The sequence below is a fragment of the Rhamphochromis longiceps genome, linkage group LG3 (assembly GCF_057381845.1).
Source record: "Rhamphochromis longiceps isolate RC_006_pf linkage group LG3, R_longiceps_female_GT1.1, whole genome shotgun sequence".
Lineage (NCBI taxonomy): Eukaryota > Metazoa > Chordata > Actinopteri > Cichliformes > Cichlidae > Rhamphochromis > Rhamphochromis longiceps.
Window position 1 is genome coordinate 66,789,677 of NC_140559.1, and position 19,470 is coordinate 66,809,146.

Here is a 19,470-nt window from a genome sequence, read left to right on the forward strand (position 1 = left end):
CAGGGCCTGTGGCTGCTGGCTGAGGCCACTTACACCACACCAGGGCCTGTGGCTGCTGGCTGAGGCCACCTACACCACACCAGGGCCTGTGGCTGCTGGCTGAGGCGACTTACACCACACCAGGGCCCTTTTGCTGCTGGCTGAGGCCACTTACACCACACCAGTGCCTGTGGCTTCTGGCTGAGGCTACTTACACCACACCAGGGCCTGTGGCTGCTGGCTGAGGCCACTTACACCACACCAGGGCCTGTGGCTCTTGCTCAGGCCACTTACACCACACCAGGGCCTGTGGCTGCTGGCTGAGGCCACTTACACCACACCAGGGCCTGTGGCTGCTGGCTGAGACCACTTACACCACACCAGGGCCTGTGGCTGCTGGCTGAGGCCACTTACACCACACCAGGGCCTGTGGCTGCTGGCTGAGGCCACCTACACCACACCAGGGCCTGTGGCTGCTGGCTGAGGCCACTTACACCACACCAGGGCCCTTTTGCTGCTGGCTGAGGCCACTTACACCACACCAGTGCCTGTGGCTTCTGGCTGAGGCGACTTACACCACACCAGGGCCTGTGGCTGCTGGGTGAGGCCACTTACACCACACCAAGGCCTGTTGCTCTTGCTCAGGCCACTCACATCACACCAGGCCCTGCGCTTCTGGCCGAGGCCATCTTCACCAAACCAGGCCCTGTGCTGCTTGCTGTGGCCATGTACAACACACCAGGCCCTGTGCTGGTTCCTGAGGCCATCTTCAACAATCCAGGGCCTGTGCTGTTGGATAAATGCCAAACTGAGCCTTTGGGTTAGGGTATTATGCAAACATGCAGGTATGGTTATAGGATTGTCTTCGTAACTTCAGGTACTTGCCACCTAATCACTTGAATCCATAAATTGAGACATTGTGCTGGAGCCAGCAGCTTACGGCCATACCACCCTGAGCACGCCCGACCTCGTCTGATCTCGGAAGCTAAGCAGGGCTGGGCTTGGTTAGTACTTGGATGGGAGACTGCCTGGGAATACCTGGTGCTGTAAGCCTTTCATTTTCATGTCATTGAACCGCTTTTGATCCAGAGAAGGGGTGTATTAAAAGACCAAAAGCAGCTGCCCATTAATGAGGGCACATTAACGACACTGCTTTTGGCTCTTTTCCAATGTCTTGTGCTGCTAGCTGATGCAACCTACACCACACAAGGGCCTGAGTGACCGGCTGGGGCCACTTACACCACATCAGGGCCTGTGGCTCTGGCTGAGGCCACTTACACCACACCAGGGCCTGTGGCTGCTGGCTGAGGCCACTTACACCACACCAGGGCCTGTGGCTGCTGGCTGAGGCCACCTACACCACACCAGGGCATTAGTTGCTATTGAGGCCAATTACACCACACCAGGGTCTGTGGCTCTTGCTCAGGCAAGTTACATCACAACAGGGCCTGTGGCTGCTGCCTGAGGCCACATACACCACACCAGGGCCTTAGTTGCTATTGAGGCCAATTACACCACACCAGGGTCTGTGGCTCTTGCTCAGGCCACTTACACCACACCAGGGCCTGTGGCACTGGCTGAGGCCACTTACACCACACCAGGGCCTGTGGCTGCTGGCTGAGGCCACTTACACCACACCAGGGCCTGTGGCTGCTGGCTGAGGCCACCTACACCACACCAGGGCCTGTGGCTGCTGGCTGAGGCGACTTACACCACACCAGGGCCCTTTTGCTGCTGGCTGAGGCCACTTACACCACACCAGTGCCTGTGGCTTCTGGCTGAGGCTACTTACACCACACCAGGGCCTGTGGCTGCTGGCTGAGGCCACTTACACCACACCAGGGCCTGTGGCTCTTGCTCAGGCCACTTACACCACACCAGGGCCTGTGGCTGCTGGCTGAGGCCACTTACACCACACCAGGGCCTGTGGCTGCTGGCTGAGGCCAATTACACCACACCAGGGTCTGTGGCTCTTGCTCAGGCCACTTACACCACACCAGGGCCTGTGGCTGCTGGCTGAGGCGACTTACACCACACCAGGGCCCTTTTGCTGCTGGCTGAGGCCACTTACACCACACCAGTGCCTGTGGCTTCTGGCTGAGGCTACTTACACCACACCAGGGCCTGTGGCTGCTGGCTGAGGCCACTTACACCACACCAGGGCCTGTGGCTTTTGCTCAGGCCACATACACCACACCAGGGCCTGTGGCTCTTGCTCAGGCCACTTACACCACACCAGGGCCTGTGGCTGCTGGCTGAGGCCACTTACACCACACCAGGGCCTGTGGCTGCTGGCTGAGGCCACTTACACCACACCAGTGCCTGTGGCTTCTGGCTGAGGCTACTTACACCACACCAGGGCCTGTGGCTGCTGGCTGAGGCCACTTACACCACACCAGGGCCTGTGGCTCTTGCTCAGGCCACTTACACCACACCAGGGCCTGTGGCTCTTGCTCAGGCCACTTACACCACACCAGGGCCTGTGGCTGCTGGCTGAGGCCACTTACACCACACCAGGGCCTGTGGCTGCTGGCTGAGGCCAATTACACCACACCAGGGTCTGTGGCTCTTGCTCAGGCCACTTACACCACACCAGGGCCTGAGTGACCGGCTGGGGCCACTTACACCACATCAGGGCCTGTGGCTCTGGCTGAGGCCACTTACACCACACCAGGGCCTGTGGCTGCTGGCTGAGGCCACTTACACCACACCAGGGCCTGTGGCTGCTGGCTGAGGCCACCTACACCACACCAGGGCCTGTGGCTGCTGGCTGAGGCCAATTACACCACACCAGGGCCTGTGGCACTGGCTGAGGCCACTTACACCACACCAGGGCCTGTGGCTGCTGGCTGAGGCCACTTACACCACACCAGGGCCTGTGGCTGCTGGCTGAGGCCACCTACACCACACCAGGGCATTAGTTGCTATTGAGGCCAATTCCACCACACCAGGGTCTGTGGCTCTTGCTCAGGCAAGTTACATCACAACAGGGCCTGTGGCTGCTGCCTGAGGCCACATACACCACACCAGGGCCTTAGTTGCTATTGAGGCCAATTACACCACACCAGGGTCTGTGGCTCTTGCTCAGGCCACTTACACCACACCAGGGCCTGTGGCACTGGCTGAGGCCACTTACACCACACCAGGGCCTGTGGCTGCTGGCTGAGGCCACTTACACCACACCAGGGCCTGTGGCTGCTGGCTGAGGCCACCTACACCACACCAGGGCCTGTGGCTGCTGGCTGAGGCGACTTACACCACACCAGGGCCCTTTTGCTGCTGGCTGAGGCCACTTACACCACACCAGTGCCTGTGGCTTCTGGCTGAGGCTACTTACACCACACCAGGGCCTGTGGCTGCTGGCTGAGGCCAATTACAACACACCAGGGCCTGTGGCTCTTGCTCAGGCCACTTACACCACACCAGGGTCTGTGGCTCTTGCTCAGGCCACTTACACCACACCAGGGCCTGTGGCACTGGCTGAGGCCACTTACACCACACCAGGGCCTGAGTGACCGGCTGGGGCCACTTACACCACATCAGGGCCTGTGGCTCTGGCTGAGGCCACTTACACCACACCAGGGCCTGTGGCTGCTGGCTCAGGCAAGTTACATCACAACAGGGCCTGTGGATGCTGCCTGAGGCCACATACACCACACCAGGGCCTTAGTTGCTATTGAGGCCAATTACACCACACCAGGGTCTGTGGCTCTTGCTCAGGCCACTTACACCACACCAGGGCCTGTGGCACTGGCTGAGGCCACTTACACCACACCAGGGCCTGTGGCTGCTTGCTGAGGCCACTTACACCACACCAGGGCCTGTGGCTGCTGGCTGAGGCCACCTACACCACACCAGGGCCTGTGGCTGCTGGCTGAGGCCACTTACACCACACCAGGGCCCTTTTGCTGCTGGCTGAGGCCACTTACACCACACCAGTGCCTGTGGCTTCTGGCTGAGGCCACTTACACCACACCAGGGCCTGTGGCTGCTGGCTGAGGCCACTTACACCAAACCAGGGCCTGTGGCTGCTTGCTGAGGCCATCTTCACCAAACCAGGCCCTGTGCTGCTTGCTGTGGCCATGTAAAACACACCAGGTCCTGTGCTGGTTCTTGAGGCCATCTTCAACAATCCAGGGCCTGTGCTGTTGGATAAATGCCAAACTGAGCCTTTGGGTTAGGGTATTATGCAAACATGCAGGTATGGTTATAGGATTGTCTTCGTAACTTCAGGTACTTGCCACCTAATCACTTGAATCCATAAATTGAGACATTGTGCTGGAGCCAGCAGCTTACGGCCATACCACCCTGAGCACGCCCGACCTCGTCTGATCTCGGAAGCTAAGCAGGGCTGGGCTTGGTTAGTACTTGGATGGGAGACTGCCTGGGAATACCTGGTGCTGTAAGCCTTTCATTTTCATGTCATTGAACCGCTTTTGATCCAGAGAAGGGGTGTATTAAAAGACCAAAAGCATCTGCCCATTAATGAGGGCACATTAACAACATTGCTTTTGGCTCTTTTCCAATGTCTTGTGCTGCTAGCTGATGCAACCTACACCACACAAGGGCCTGAGTGACCGGCTGGGGCCACTTACACCACATCAGGGCCTGTGGCTCTGGCTGAGGCCACTTACACCACACCAGGGCCTGTGGCTGCTGGCTGAGGCCACTTACACCACACCAGGGCCTGTGGCTGCTGGCTGAGGCCACCTACACCACACCAGGGCATTAGTTGCTATTGAGGCCAATTACACCACACCAGGGTCTGTGGCTCTTGCTCAGGCCACTTACACCACACCAGGGCCTGTGGCTCTTGCTCAGGCCACTTACACCACACCAGGGCCTGTGGCACTGGCTGAGGCCACTTACACCACACCAGGGCCTGTGGCTGCTGGCTGAGGCCACTTACACCACACCAGGGCCTGTGGCTGCTGGCTGAGGCCACTTACACCACACCAGGGCGTGTGGCTGCTGGCTGAGGCCACCTACACCACACCAGGGCCTGTGGCTGCTGGCTGAGGCGACTTACACCACACCAGGGCCCTTTTGCTGCTGGCTGAGGCCACTTACACCACACCAGTGCCTGTGTCTTCTAGCTGAGGCGACTTACACCACACCAGGGCCTGTGGCTGCTGGCTGAGGCCAATTACACCACACCAGGGTCTGTGGCTGCTGGCTGAGGCCACCTACACCACACCAGGGCATTAGTTGCTATTGAGGCCAATTACACCACACCAGGGTCTGTGGCTCTTGCTCAGGCCACTTACACCACACCAGGGCCTGTGGCTCTTGCTCAGGCCACTTACACCACACCAGGGCCTGTGGCACTGGCTGAGGCCACTTACACCACACCAGGGCCTGTGGCTGCTGGCTGAGGCCACCTACACCACACCAGGGCCTGTGGCTGCTGGCTGAGGCCACTTACACCACACCAGGGCCCTTTTGCTGCTGGCTGAGGCCACTTACACCACACCAGTGCCTGTGGCTTCTGGCTGAGGCGACTTACACCACACCAGGGCCTGTGGCTGCTGGCTGAGGCCACTTACACCACACCAGGGCCCTTTTGCTGCTGGCTGAGGCCACTTACACCACAGCAGTGCCTCTGGCTTCTGGCTGAGGCGACTTACACCACACCAGGGCCTGTGGCTGCTGGCTGAGGCCACTTACACCACACCAAGGCCTGTTGCTCTTGCTCAGGCCACTCACATCACACCAGGCCCTGCGCTTCTGGCCGAGGCCATCTTCACCAAACCAGGCCCTGTGCTGCTTGCTGTGGCCATGTACAACACACCAGGCCCTGTGCTGGTTCCTGAGGCCATCTTCAACAATCCAGGGCCTGTGCTGTTGGATAAATGCCAAACTGAGCCTTTGGGTTAGGGTATTATGCAAACATGCAGGTATGGTTATAGGATTGTCTTCGTAACTTCAGGTACTTGCCACCTAATCACTTGAATCCATAAATTGAGACATTGTGCTGGAGCCAGCAGCTTACGGCCATACCACCCTGAGCACGCCCGACCTCGTCTGATCTCGGAAGCTAAGCAGGGCTGGGCTTGGTTAGTACTTGGATGGGAGACTGCCTGGGAATACCTGGTGCTGTAAGCCTTTCCTTTTCATGTCATTGAACCGCTTTTGATCCAGAGAAGGGGTGTATTAAAAGACCAAAAGCAGCTGCCCATTAATGAGGGCACATTAACGACACTGCTTTTGGCTCTTTTCCAATGTCTTGTGCTGCTAGCTGATGCAACCTACACCACACAAGGGCCTGAGTGACCGGCTGGGGCCACTTACACCACATCAGGGCCTGTGGCTCTGGCTGAGGCCACTTACACCACACCAGGGCCTGTGGCTGCTGGCTGAGGCCACTTACACCACACCAGGGCCTGTGGCTGCTGGCTGAGGCCACCTACACCACACCAGGGCATTAGTTGCTATTGAGGCCAATTACACCACACCAGGGTCTGTGGCTCTTGCTCAGGCCACTTACACCACACCAGGGCCTGTGGCACTTGCTCAGGCCACTTACACCACACCAGGGCCTGTGGCACTGGCTGAGGCCACTTACACCACACCAGGGCCTGTGGCTGCTGGCTGAGGCCACTTACACCACACCAGGGCCTGTGGCTGCTGGCTGAGGCCACCTACACCACACCAGGGCCTGTGGCTGCTGGCTGAGGCCACTTACACCACACCAGGGCCCTTTTGCTGCTGGCTGAGGCCACTTACACCACACCAGTGCCTGTGGCTTCTGGCTGAGGCGACTTACACCACACCAGGGCCTGTGGCTGCTGGCTGAGGCCACTTACACCACACCAAGGCCTGTGGCTCTTGCTCAGGCCACTCACATCACACCAGGCCCTGCGCTTCTGGCCGAGGCCATCTTCACCAAACCAGGCCCTGTGCTGCTTGCTGTGGCCACTTACACCACACCAGGGCCTGTGGCTGCTGGCTGAGGCCACCTACACCACACCAGGGCCTGTGGCTGCTGGCTGAGGCGACTTAAACCACACCAGGGCCCTTTTGCTGCTGGCTGAGGCCACTTACACCACACCAGTGCCTGTGGCTTCTGGCTGAGGCGACTTACACCACACCAGGGCCTGTGGCTGCTGGCTGAGGCCAATTACACCACACCAGGGTCTGTGGCTCTTGCTCAGGCCAGTTACACCACACCAGGGCCTGTGGCACTGGCTGAGGCCACTTACACCACACCAGGGCCTGTGGCTGCTGGCTGAGGCCACTTACACCACACCAGGGCCTGTGGCTGCTGGCTGAGGCCACCTACACCACACCAGGGCCTGTGGCTGCTGGCTGAGGCCACTTACACCACACCAGGGCCCTTTTGCTGCTGGCTGAGGCCACTTACACCACACCAGTGCCTGTGGCTTCTGGCTGAGGCGACTTACACCACACCAGGGCCTGTGGCTGCTGGCTGAGGCCACTTACACCACACCAAGGCCTGTTGCTCTTGCTCAGGCCACTCACATCACACCAGGCCCTGCGCTTCTGGCCGAGGCCATCTTCACCAAACCAGGCCCTGTGCTGCTTGCTGTGGCCATGTACAACACACCAGGCCCTGTGCTGGTCCCTGAGGCCATCTTCAACAATCCAGGGCCTGTGCTGTTGGATAAATGCCAAACTGAGCCTTTGTTTAGGGTATTATGCAAACATGCAGGTATGGTTATAGGATTGTCTTCGTAACTTCAGGTACTTGCCACCTAATCACTTGAATCCATAAATTGAGACATTGTGCTGGAGCCAGCAGCTTACGGCCATACCACCCTGAGCACGCCCGACCTCGTCTGATCTCGGAAGCAAAGCAGGGCTGGGCTTGGTTAGTACTTGGATGGGAGACTGCCTGGGAATACCTGGTGCTGTAAGCCTTTCATTTTCATGTCATTGAACCGCTTTTGATCCAGAGAAGGGGTGTATTAAAAGACCAAAAGCAGCTGCCCATTAATGAGGGCACATTAACGACACTGCTTTTGGCTCTTTTCCAATGTCTTGTGCTGCTAGCTGATGCAACCTACACCACACAAGGGCCTGAGTGACCGGCTGGGGCCACTTACACCACATCAGGGCCTGTGGCTCTGGCTGAGGCCACTTACACCACACCAGGGCCTGTTGCTGCTGGCTGAGGCCACTTACACCACACCAGGGCCTGTGGCTGCTGGCTGAGGCCACCTACACCACACCAGGGCCTGTGGCTGCTGGCTGAGGCCAATTACACCACACCAGGGCCTGTGGCACTGGCTGAGGCCACTTACACCACACCAGGGCCTGTGGCTCTTGCTCAAGCCACTTACACCACACCAGGGCCTGTGGCACTGGCTGAGGCCACTTACACCACACCAGGGCCTGTGGCTGCTGGCTGAGGCCACTTACACCACACCAGGGCCTGTGGCTGCTGGCTGAGGCCACTTACACCACACCAGGGCCTGTGGCTGCTGGCTGAGGCCACCTACACCACACCAGGGCCTGTGGCTGCTGGCTGAGGCCACTTACACCACACCAGGGCCCTTTTGCTGCTGGCTGAGGCCACTTACACCACACCAGTGCCTGTGGCTTCTGGCTGAGGCGACTTACACCACACCAGGGCCTGTGGCTGCTGGCTGAGGCCACTTACACCACACCAAGGCCTGTTGCTCTTACTCAGGCCACTCACATCACACCAGGCCCTGCGCTTCTGGCCGAGGCCATCTTCACCAAACCAGGCCCTGTGCTGCTTGCTGTGGCCATGTACAACACACCAGGCCCTGTGCTGGTTCCTGAGGCCATCTTCAACAATCCAGGGCCTGTGCTGTTGGATAAATGCCAAACTGAGCCTTTGGGTTAGGGTATTATGCAAACATGCAGGTATGGTTATAGGATTGTCTTCGTAACTTCAGGTACTTGCCACCTAATCACTTGAATCCATAAATTGAGACATTGTGCTGGAGCCAGCAGCTTACGGCCATACCACCCTGAGCACGCCCGACCTCGTCTGATCTTCGAAGCTAAGCAGGGCTGGGCTTGGTTAGTACTTGGATGGGAGACTGCCTGGGAATACCTGGTGCTGTAAGCCTTTCATTTTCATGTCATTGAACCGCTTTTGATCCAGAGAAGGGGTGTATTAAAAGACCAAAAGCAGCTGCCCATTAATGAGGGCACATTAACGACACTGCTTTTGGCTCTTTTCCAATGTCTTGTGCTGCTAGCTGATGCAACCTACACCACACAAGGGCCTGAGTGACCGGCTGGGGCCACTTACACCACATCAGGGCCTGTGGCTCTGGCTGAGGCCACTTACACCACACCAGGGCCTGTGGCTGCTGGCTGAGGCCACTTACACCACACCAGGGCCTGTGGCTGCTGGCTGAGGCCACCTACACCACACCAGGGCATTAGTTGCTATTGAGGCCAATTACACCACACCAGGGTCTGTGGCTCTTGCTCAGGCCACTTACACCACACCAGGGCCTGTGGCTCTTGCTCAGGCCACTTACACCACACCAGGGCCTGTGGCACTGGCTGAGGCCACTTACACCACACCAGGGCCTGTGGCTGCTGGCTGAGGCCACTTACACCACACCAGGGCCTGTGGCTGCTGGCTGAGGCCACCTACACCACACCAGGGCCTGTGGCTGCTGGCTGAGGCCACTTACACCACACCAGGGCCCTTTTGCTGCTGGCTGAGGCCACTTACACCACACCAGTGCCTGTGGCTTCTGGCTGAGGCGACTTACACCACACCAGGGCCTGTGGCTGCTGGCTGAGGCCACTTACACCACACCAAGGCCTGTGGCTCTTGCTCAGGCCACTCACATCACACCAGGCCCTGCGCTTCTGGCCGAGGCCATCTTCACCAAACCAGGCCCTGTGCTGCTTGCTGTGGCCACTTACACCACACCAGGGCCTGTGGCTGCTGGCTGAGGCCACCTACAACACACCAGGGCCTGTGGCTGCTGGCTGAGGCGACTTAAACCACACCAGGGCCCTTTTGCTGCTGGCTGAGGCCACTTACACCACACCAGTGCCTGTGGCTGCTGGCTGAGGCCACTTACACCACACCAGGGCCTGTGGCTGCTGGCTGAGGCCAATTACACCACACCAGGGTCTGTGGCTCTTGCTCAGGCCACTTACACCACACCAGGGCCTGTGGCTGCTGGCTGAGGCCACTTACACCACACCAAGGCCTGTTGCTCTTGCTCAGGCCACTCACATCACACCAGGCCCTGCGCTTCTGGCCGAGGCCATCTTCACCAAACCAGGCCCTGTGCTGCTTGCTGTGGCCATGTACAACACACCAGGCCCTGTGCTGGTCCCTGAGGCCATCTTCAACAATCCAGGGCCTGTGCTGTTGGATAAATGCCAAACTGAGCCTTTGGGTTAGGGTATTATGCAAACATGCAGGTATGGTTATAGGATTGTCTTCGTAACTTCAGGTACTTGCCACCTAATCACTTGAATCCATAAATTGAGACATTGTGCTGGAGCCAGCAGCTTACGGCCATACCACCCTGAGCACGCCCGACCTCGTCTGATCTCGGAAGCTAAGCAGGGCTGGGCTTGGTTAGTACTTGGATGGGAGACTGCCTGGGAATACCTGGTGCTGTAAGCCTTTCATTTTCATGTCATTGAACCGCTTTTGATCCAGAGAAGGGGTGTATTAAAAGACCAAAAGCAGCTGCCCATTAATGAGGGCACATTAACGACACTGCTTTTGGCTCTTTTCCAATGTCTTGTGCTGCTAGCTGATGCAACCTACACCACACAAGGGCCTGAGTGACCGGCTGGGGCCACTTACACCACATCAGGGCCTGTGGCTCTGGCTGAGGCCACTTACACCACACCAGGGCCTGTGGCTGCTGGCTGAGGCCACTTACACCACACCAGGGCCTGTGGCTGCTGGCTGAGGCCACCTACACCACACCAGGGCATTAGTTGCTATTGAGGCCAATTACACCACACCAGGGTCTGTGGCTCTTGCTCAGGCCACTTACACCACACCAGGGCCTGTGGCTCTTGCTCAGGCCACTTACACCACACCAGGGCCTGTGGCACTGGCTGAGGCCACTTACACCACACCAGGGCCTGTGGCTGCTGGCTGAGGCCACTTACACCACACCAGGGCCTGTGGCTGCTGGCTGAGGCCACCTACACCACACCAGGGCCTGTGGCTGCTGGCTGAGGCGACTTACACCACACCAGGGCCCTTTTGCTGCTGGCTGAGGCCACTTACACCACACCAGTGCCTGTGGCTTCTGGCTGAGGCGACTTACACCACACCAGGGCCTGTGGCTGCTGGCTGAGGCCACTTACACCACACCAAGGCCTGTGGCTCTTGCTCAGGCCACTCACATCACACCAGGCCCTGCGCTTCTGGCCGAGGCCATCTTCACCGAACCAGGCCCTGTGCTGCTTGCTGTGGCCACTTACACCACACCAGGGCCTGTGGCTGCTGGCTGAGGCCACCTACACCACACCAGGGCCTGTTGCTGCTGGCTGAGGCGACTTAAACCACACCAGGGCCCTTTTGCTGCTGGCTGAGGCCACTTACACCACACCAGTGCCTGTGGCTTCTGGCTGAGGCGACTTACACCACACCAGGGCCTGTGGCTGCTGGCTGAGGCCAATTACACCACACCAGGGTCTGTGGCTCTTGCTCAGGCCACTTACACCACACCAGGGCCTGTGGCACTGGCTGAGGCCACTTACACCACACCAGGGCCTGTGGCTGCTGGCTGAGGCCACCTACACCACACCAGGGCCTGTGGCTGCTGGCTGAGGCCAATTACACCACACCAGGGCCTGTGGCACTGGCTGAGGCCACTTACACCACACCAGGGCCTGTGGCTCTTGCTCAGGCCACTTACACCACACCAGGGCCTGTGGCACTGGCTGAGGCCACTTACACCACACCAGGGCCTGTGGCTGCTGGCTGAGGCCACTTACACCACACCAGGGCCTGTGGCTGCTGGCTGAGGCCACTTACACCACACCAGTGCCTGTGGCTGCTGGCTGAGGCCACCTACACCACACCAGGGCCTGTGGCTGCTGGCTGAGGCCACTTACACCACACCAGGGCCCTTTTGCTGCTGGCTGAGGCCACTTACACCACACCAGTGCCTGTGGCTTCTGGCTGAGGCGACTTACACCACACCAGGGCCTGTGGCTGCTGGCTGAGGCCACTTACACCACACCAGGGCCTGTGGCTGCTGGCTGAGGCCACCTACACCACACCAGGGCCTGTGGCTGCTGGCTGAGGCGACTTACACCACACCAGGGCCCTTTTGCTGCTGGCTGAGGCCACTTACACCACACCAGTGCCTGTGGCTTCTGGCTGAGGCCACTTACACCACACCAGGGCCCTTTTGCTGCTGGCTGAGGCCACTTACACCACACCAGTGCCTGTGGCTTCTGGCTGAGGCGACTTACACCACACCAGGGCCCTTTTGCTGCTGGCTGAGGCCACTTACACCACACCAGTGCCTGTGGCTTCTGGCTGAGGCGACTTACACCACACCAGGGCCTGTGGCTGCTGGCTGAGGCCACTTACACCACACCAAGGCCTGTTGCTCTTGCTCAGGCCACTCACATCACACCAGGCCCTGCGCTTCTGGCCGAGGCCATCTTCACCAAACCAGGCCCTGTGCTGCTTGCTGTGGCCATGTACAACACACCAGGCCCTGTGCTGGTCCCTGAGGCCATCTTCAACAATCCAGGGCCTGTGCTGTTGGATAAATGCCAAACTGAGCCTTTGTTTAGGGGATTATGCAAACATGCAGGTATGGTTATAGGATTGTCTTCGTAACTTCAGGTACTTGCCACCTAATCACTTGAATCCATAAATTGAGACATTGTGCTGGAGCCAGCAGCTTACGGCCATACCACCCTGAGCACGCCCGACCTCGTCTGATCTCGGAAGCTAAGCAGGGCTGGGCTTGGTTAGTACTTGGATGGGAGACTGCCTGGGAATACCTGGTGCTGTAAGCCTTTCATTTTCATGTCATTGAACCGCTTTTGATCCAGAGAAGGGGTGTATTAAAAGACCAAAAGCAGCTGCCCATTAATGAGGGCACATTAACGACACTGCTTTTGGCTCTTTTCCAATGTCTTGTGCTGCTAGCTGATGCAACCTACACCACACAAGGGCCTGAGTGACCGGCTGGGGCCACTTACACCACATCAGGGCCTGTGGCTCTGGCTGAGGCCACTTACACCACACCAGGGCCTGTGGCTGCTGGCTGAGGCCACTTACACCACACCAGGGCCTGTGGCTGCTGGCTGAGGCCACCTACACCACACCAGGGCCTGTGGCTGCTGGCTGAGGCCAATTACACCACACCAGGGCCTGTGGCACTGGCTGAGGCCACTTACACCACACCAGGGCCTGTGGCTCTTGCTCAGGCCACTTACACCACACCAGGGCCTGTGGCACTGGCTGAGGCCACTTACACCACACCAGGGCCTGTGGCTGCTGGCTGAGGCCACCTACACCACACCAGGGCCTGTGGCTGCTGGCTGAGGCGACTTACACCACACCAGGGCCTGTGGCTGCTGGCTGAGGCCAATTACACCACACCAGGGTCTGTGGCTCTTGCTCAGGCCACTTACACCACACCAGGGCCTGTGGCTCTTGCTCAGGCCACTTACACCACACCAGGGCCTGTGGCACTGGCTGAGGCCACTTACACCACACCAGGGCCTGTGGCTGCTGGCTGAGGCCACCTACACCACACCAGTGCCTGTGGCTTCTGGCTGAGGCCACTTACACCACACCAGGGCCTGTGGCTGCTGGCTGAGGCCAATTACACCACACCAGGGTCTGTGGCTCTTGCTCAGGCCACTTACACCACACCAGGGCCTGTGGCACTGGCTGAGGCCACTTACACCACACCAGGGCCTGTGGCTGCTGGCTGAGGCCACTTACACCACACCAGGGCCTGTGGCTGCTGGCTGAGGCCACTTACACCACACCAGGACCTGTGGCTGCTGGCTGAGGCCAATTACACCACACCAGGGTCTGTGGCTCTTGCTCAGGCCACTTACACCACACCAGGGCCTGTGGCACTGGCTGAGGCCACTTACACCACACCAGGGCCTGTGGCTGCTGGCTGAGGCCACTTACACCACACCAGGGCCCTTTTGCTGCTGGCTGAGGCCACTTACACCACACCAGTGCCTGTGGCTTCTGGCTGAGGCGACTTACACCACACCAGAGCCTGTGGCTGCTGGCTGAGGCCACTTACACCACACCAAGGCCTGTGGCTCTTGCTCAGGCCACTCACATCACACCAGGCCCTGCGCTTCTGGCCGAGGCCATCTTCACCAAACCAGGCCCTGTGCTGCTTGCTGTGGCCACTTACACCACACCAGGGCCTGTGGCTGCTGGCTGAGGCCACCTACACCACACCAGGGCCTGTGGCTGCTGGCTGAGGCGACTTAAACCACACCAGGGCCCTTTTGCTGCTGGCTGAGGCCACTTACACCACACCAGTGCCTGTGGCTTCTGGCTGAGGCGACTTACACCACACCAGGGCCTGTGGCTGCTGGCTGAGGCCACCTACACCACACCAGGGCCTGTGGCTGCTGGCTGAGGCCACCTACACCACACCAGGGCCTGTGGCTGCTGGCTGAGGCGACTTAAACCACACCAGGGCCCTTTTGCTGCTGGCTGAGGCCACTTACACCACACCAGTGCCTGTGGCTTCTGGCTGAGGCGACTTACACCACACCAGGGCCTGTGGCTGCTGGCTGAGGCCACCTACACCACACCAGGGCCTGTGGCTCCTGGCTGAGGCCAATTACACCACACCAGGGCCTGTGGCACTGGCTGAGGCCACTTACACCACACCAGGGCCTGTGGCTCTTGCTCAGGCCACTTACACCACACCAGGGCCTGTGGCACTGGCTGAGGCCACTTACACCACACCAGGGCCTGTGGCTGCTGGCTGAGGCCACCTACACCACACCAGGGCCTGTGGCTGCTGGCTGAGGCGACTTACACCACACCAGGGCCCTTTTGCTGCTGGCTGAGGCCACTTACACCACACCAGTGCCTGTGGCTTCTGGCTGAGGCCACTTACACCACACCAGGGCCTGTGGCTGCTGGCTGAGGCCAATTACACCACACCAGGGTCTGTGGCTCTTGCTCAGGGCACTTACAACACACCAGGCCCTGTGCTGGTCCCTGAGGCCATCTTCAACAATCCAGGGCCTGTGCTGTTGGATAAATGCCAAACTGAGCCTTTGGGTTAGGGTATTATGCAAACATGCAGGTATGGTTATAGGATTGTCTTCGTAACTTCAGGTACTTGCCACCTAATCACTTGAATCCATAAATTGAGACATTGTGCTGGAGCCAGCAGCTTACGGCCATACCACCCTGAGCACGCCCGACCTCGTCTGATCTCGGAAGCTAAGCAGGGCTGGGCTTGGTTAGTACTTGGATGGGAGACTGCCTGGGAATACCTGGTGCTGTAAGCCTTTCCTTTTCATGTCATTGAACCGCTTTTGATCCAGAGAAGGGGTGTATTAAAAGACCAAAAGCAGCTGCCCATTAATGAGGGCACATTAACGACACTGCTTTTGGCTCTTTTCCAATGTCTTGTGCTGCTAGCTGATGCAACCTACACCACACAAGGGCCTGAGTGACCGGCTGGGGCCACTTACACCACATCAGGGCCTGTGGCTCTGGCTGAGGCCACTTACACCACACCAGGGCCTGTGGCTGCTGGCTGAGGCCACTTACACCACACCAGGGCCTGTGGCTGCTGGCTGAGGCCACCTACACCACACCAGGGCATTAGTTGCTATTGAGGCCAATTACACCACACCAGGGTCTGTGGCTCTTGCTCAGGCCACTTACACCACACCAGGGTCTGTGGCACTTGCTCAGGCCACTTACACCACACCAGGGCCTGTGGCACTGGCTGAGGCCACTTACACCACACCAGGGCCTGTGGCTGCTGGCTGAGGCCACTTACACCACACCAGGGCCTGTGGCTGCTGGCTGAGCCCACCTACACCACACCAGGGCCTGTGGCTGCTGGCTGAGGCCACTTACACCACACCAGGGCCCTTTTGCTGCTGGCTGAGGCCACTTACACCACACCAGTGCCTGTGGCTTCTGGCTGAGGCGACTTACACCACACCAGGGCCTGTGGCTGCTGGCTGAGGCCACTTACACCACACCAAGGCCTGTGGCTCTTGCTCAGGCCACTCACATCACACCAGGCCCTGCGCTTCTGGCCGAGGCCATCTTCACCAAACCAGGCCCTGTGCTGCTTGCTGTGGCCACTTACACCACACCAGGGCCTGTGGCTGCTGGCTGAGGCCACCTACACCACACCAGGGCCTGTGGCTGCTGGCTGAGGCGACTTAAACCACACCAGGGCCCTTTTGCTGCTGGCTGAGGCCACTTACACCACACCAGTGCCTGTGGCTTCTGGCTGAGGCGACTTACACCACACCAGGGCCTGTGGCTGCTGGCTGAGGCCAATTACACCACACCAGGGTCTGTGGCTCTTGCTCAGGCCACTTACACCACACCAGGGCCTGTGGCACTGGCTGAGGCCACTTACACCACACCAGGGCCTGTGGCTGCTGGCTGAGGCCACTTACACCACACCAGGGCCTGTGGCTGCTGGCTGAGGCCACCTACACCACACCAGGGCCTGTGGCTGCTGGCTGAGGCCACTTACACCACACCAGGGCCCTTTTGCTGCTGGCTGAGGCCACTTACACCACACCAGTGCCTGTGGCTTCTGGCTGAGGCGACTTACACCACACCAGGGCCTGTGGCTGCTGGCTGAGGCCACTTACACCACACCAAGGCCTGTTGCTCTTGCTCAGGCCACTCACATCACACCAGGCCCTGCGCTTCTGGCCGAGGCCATCTTCACCAAACCAGGCCCTGTGCTGCTTGCTGTGGCCATGTACAACACACCAGGCCCTGTGCTGGTCCCTGAGGCCATCTTCAACAATCCAGGGCCTGTGCTGTTGGATAAATGCCAAACTGAGCCTTTGGGTTAGGGTATTATGCAAACATGCAGGTATGGTTATAGGATTGTCTTCGTAACTTCAGGTACTTGCCACCTAATCACTTGAATCCATAAATTGAGACATTGTGCTGGAGCCAGCAGCTTACGGCCATACCACCCTGAGCACGCCCGACCTCGTCTGATCTCGGAAGCTAAGCAGGGCTGGGCTTGGTTAGTACTTGGATGGGAGACTGCCTGGGAATACCTGGTGCTGTAAGCCTTTCATTTTCATGTCATTGAACCGCTTTTGATCCAGAGAAGGGGTGTATTAAAAGACCAAAAGCAGCTGCCCATTAATGAGGGCACATTAACGACACTGCTTTTGGCTCTTTTCCAATGTCTTGTGCTGCTAGCTGATGCAACCTACACCACACAAGGGCCTGAGTGACCGGCTGGGGCCACTTACACCACATCAGGGCCTGTGGCTCTGGCTGAGGCCACTTACACCACACCAGGGCCTGTGGCTGCTGGCTGAGGCCACTTACACCACACCAGGGCCTGTGGCTGCTGGCTGAGGCCACCTACACCACACCAGGGCCTGTGGCTGCTGGCTGAGGCCAATTACACCACACCAGGGCCTGTGGCACTGGCTGAGGCCACTTACACCACACCAGGGCCTGTGGCTCTTGCTCAGGCCACTTACACCACACCAGGGCCTGTGGCACTGGCTGAGGCCACTTACACCACACCAGGGCCTGTGGCTGCTGGCTGAGGCCACCTACACCACACCAGGGCCTGTGGCTGCTGGCTGAGGCGACTTACACCACACCAGGGCCCTTTTGCTGCTGGCTGAGGCCACTTACACCACACCAGTGCCTGTGGCTTCTGGCTGAGGCCACTTACACCACACCAGGGCCTGTGGCTGCTGGCTGAGGCCAATTACACCACACCAGGGTCTGTGGCTCTTGCTCAGGCCACTTACACCACACCAGGGCCTGTGGCACTGGCTGAGGCCACTTACACCACACCAGGGCCTGTGGCTGCTGGCTGAGGCCACTTACACCACACCAGGGCCTGTGGCTGCTGGCTGAGGCCACTTACACCACACCAGGGCCTGTGGCTGCTGGCTGAGGCCACCTACACCACACCAGGGCCTGTGGCTGCTGGCTGAGGCCACTTACACCACACCAGGGCCCTTTTGCTGCTGGCTGAGGCCACTTACACCACACCAGTGCCTGTGGCTGCTGGCTGAGGCGACTTACACCACACCAGGGCCTGTGGCTGCTGGCTGAGGCCACTTACACCACACCAAGGCCTGTTGCTCTTGCTCAGGCCACTCACTTCACACCAGGCCCTGCGCTTCTGGCCGAGGCCATCTTCACCAAACCAGGCCCTGTGCTGCTTGCTGTGGCCATGTACAACACACCAGGCCCTGTGCTGGTTCCTGAGGCCATCTTCAACAATCCAGGGCCTGTGCTGTTGGATAAATGCCAAACTGAGCCTTTGGGTTAGGGTATTATGCAAACATGCAGGTATGGTTATAGGATTGTCTTCGTAACTTCAGGTACTTGCCACCTAATCACTTGAATCCATAAATTGAGACATTGTGCTGGAGCCAGCAGCTTACGGCCATACCACCCTGAGCACGCCCGACCTCGTCTGATCTCGGAAGCTAAGCAGGGCTGGGCTTGGTTAGTACTTGGATGGGAGACTTCCTGGGAATACCTGGTGCTGTAAGCCTTTCATTTTCATGTCATTGAACCGCTTTTGATCCAGAGAAGGGGTGTATTAAAAGACCAAAAGCAGCTGCCCATTAATGAGGGCACATTAACGACACTGCTTTTGGCTCTTTTCCAATGTCTTGTGCTGCTAGCTGATGCCACCTACACCACACCAGGGCCTGAGTGACCGGCTGGGGCCACTTACACCACATCAGGGCCTGTGGCTCTGGCTGAGGCCACTTACACCACACCAGGGCCTGTGGCTGCTGGCTGAGGCCAGTTACACCACAACAGAGCCTGTGGCTGCTGGCTGAAGCCACTTACACCACACCAGGGCCTTAGTTGCTATTGAGGCCACTTACACCACACCAGGGCCTGTGGCTGCTGGCTGAGGCCACCTACACCACACCAGGGCCTGTGGCTGCTGGCTGAGGCGACTTACACCACACCAGGGCCCTTTTGCTGCTGGCTGAGGCCACTTACACCACACCAGTGCCTGTGTCTTCTAGCTGAGGCGACTTACACCACACCAGGGCCTGTGGCTGCTGGCTGAGGCCACTTACACCACACCAGGGCCTGTGGCTGCTGGCTGAGGCCACCTACACCACACCAGGGCCTGTGGCTGCTGGCTGAGGCCACTTACACCACACCAGGGCCCTTTTGCTGCTGGCTGAGGCCACTTACACCACACCAGTGCCTGTGTCTTCTAGCTGAGGCGACTTACACCACACCAGGGCCTGTGGCTGCTGGCTGAGGCCACTTACACCACACCAGGGCCTGTGGCTGCTGGCTGAGGCCACCTACACCAC

General features: G+C 59.1%; 9 non-coding genes and 1 pseudogene across 9 annotated transcripts; all 10 read left to right on the forward strand.

Annotated features, from left to right (window-relative positions):
• The first annotated feature begins 913 nt into the window (after positions 1-913).
• Positions 914-1,032, forward strand: LOC146676433 (5S ribosomal RNA). The gene has a single exon (XR_014911313.1). It is a non-coding gene; the product is annotated as a 5S ribosomal RNA (ribosomal RNA).
• Positions 1,033-4,269: 3,237 nt separating this feature from the next.
• On the forward strand, positions 4,270-4,388 carry LOC146676434 (5S ribosomal RNA). The gene has a single exon (XR_014911314.1). It is a non-coding gene; the product is annotated as a 5S ribosomal RNA (ribosomal RNA).
• Positions 4,389-5,965: 1,577 nt separating this feature from the next.
• Positions 5,966-6,084, forward strand: LOC146676435 (5S ribosomal RNA). The gene has a single exon (XR_014911315.1). It is a non-coding gene; the product is annotated as a 5S ribosomal RNA (ribosomal RNA).
• A 1,656-nt stretch (positions 6,085-7,740) lies between these two features.
• On the forward strand, positions 7,741-7,859 carry LOC146676436 (5S ribosomal RNA). The gene has a single exon (XR_014910773.1). It is a non-coding gene; the product is annotated as a 5S ribosomal RNA (ribosomal RNA).
• A 1,062-nt stretch (positions 7,860-8,921) lies between these two features.
• On the forward strand, positions 8,922-9,040 carry LOC146676437 (5S ribosomal RNA; annotated as a pseudogene).
• A 1,417-nt stretch (positions 9,041-10,457) lies between these two features.
• Positions 10,458-10,576, forward strand: LOC146676438 (5S ribosomal RNA). The gene has a single exon (XR_014911316.1). It is a non-coding gene; the product is annotated as a 5S ribosomal RNA (ribosomal RNA).
• A 2,256-nt stretch (positions 10,577-12,832) lies between these two features.
• Positions 12,833-12,951, forward strand: LOC146676439 (5S ribosomal RNA). Its single transcript, XR_014911317.1, has one exon. It is a non-coding gene; the product is annotated as a 5S ribosomal RNA (ribosomal RNA).
• A 2,374-nt stretch (positions 12,952-15,325) lies between these two features.
• On the forward strand, positions 15,326-15,444 carry LOC146676440 (5S ribosomal RNA). Its single transcript, XR_014911318.1, has one exon. It is a non-coding gene; the product is annotated as a 5S ribosomal RNA (ribosomal RNA).
• Positions 15,445-17,101: 1,657 nt separating this feature from the next.
• Positions 17,102-17,220, forward strand: LOC146676441 (5S ribosomal RNA). Its single transcript, XR_014911320.1, has one exon. It is a non-coding gene; the product is annotated as a 5S ribosomal RNA (ribosomal RNA).
• Positions 17,221-18,561: 1,341 nt separating this feature from the next.
• On the forward strand, positions 18,562-18,680 carry LOC146676442 (5S ribosomal RNA). The gene has a single exon (XR_014910914.1). It is a non-coding gene; the product is annotated as a 5S ribosomal RNA (ribosomal RNA).
• The last annotated feature ends 790 nt before the right edge of the window (positions 18,681-19,470 follow it).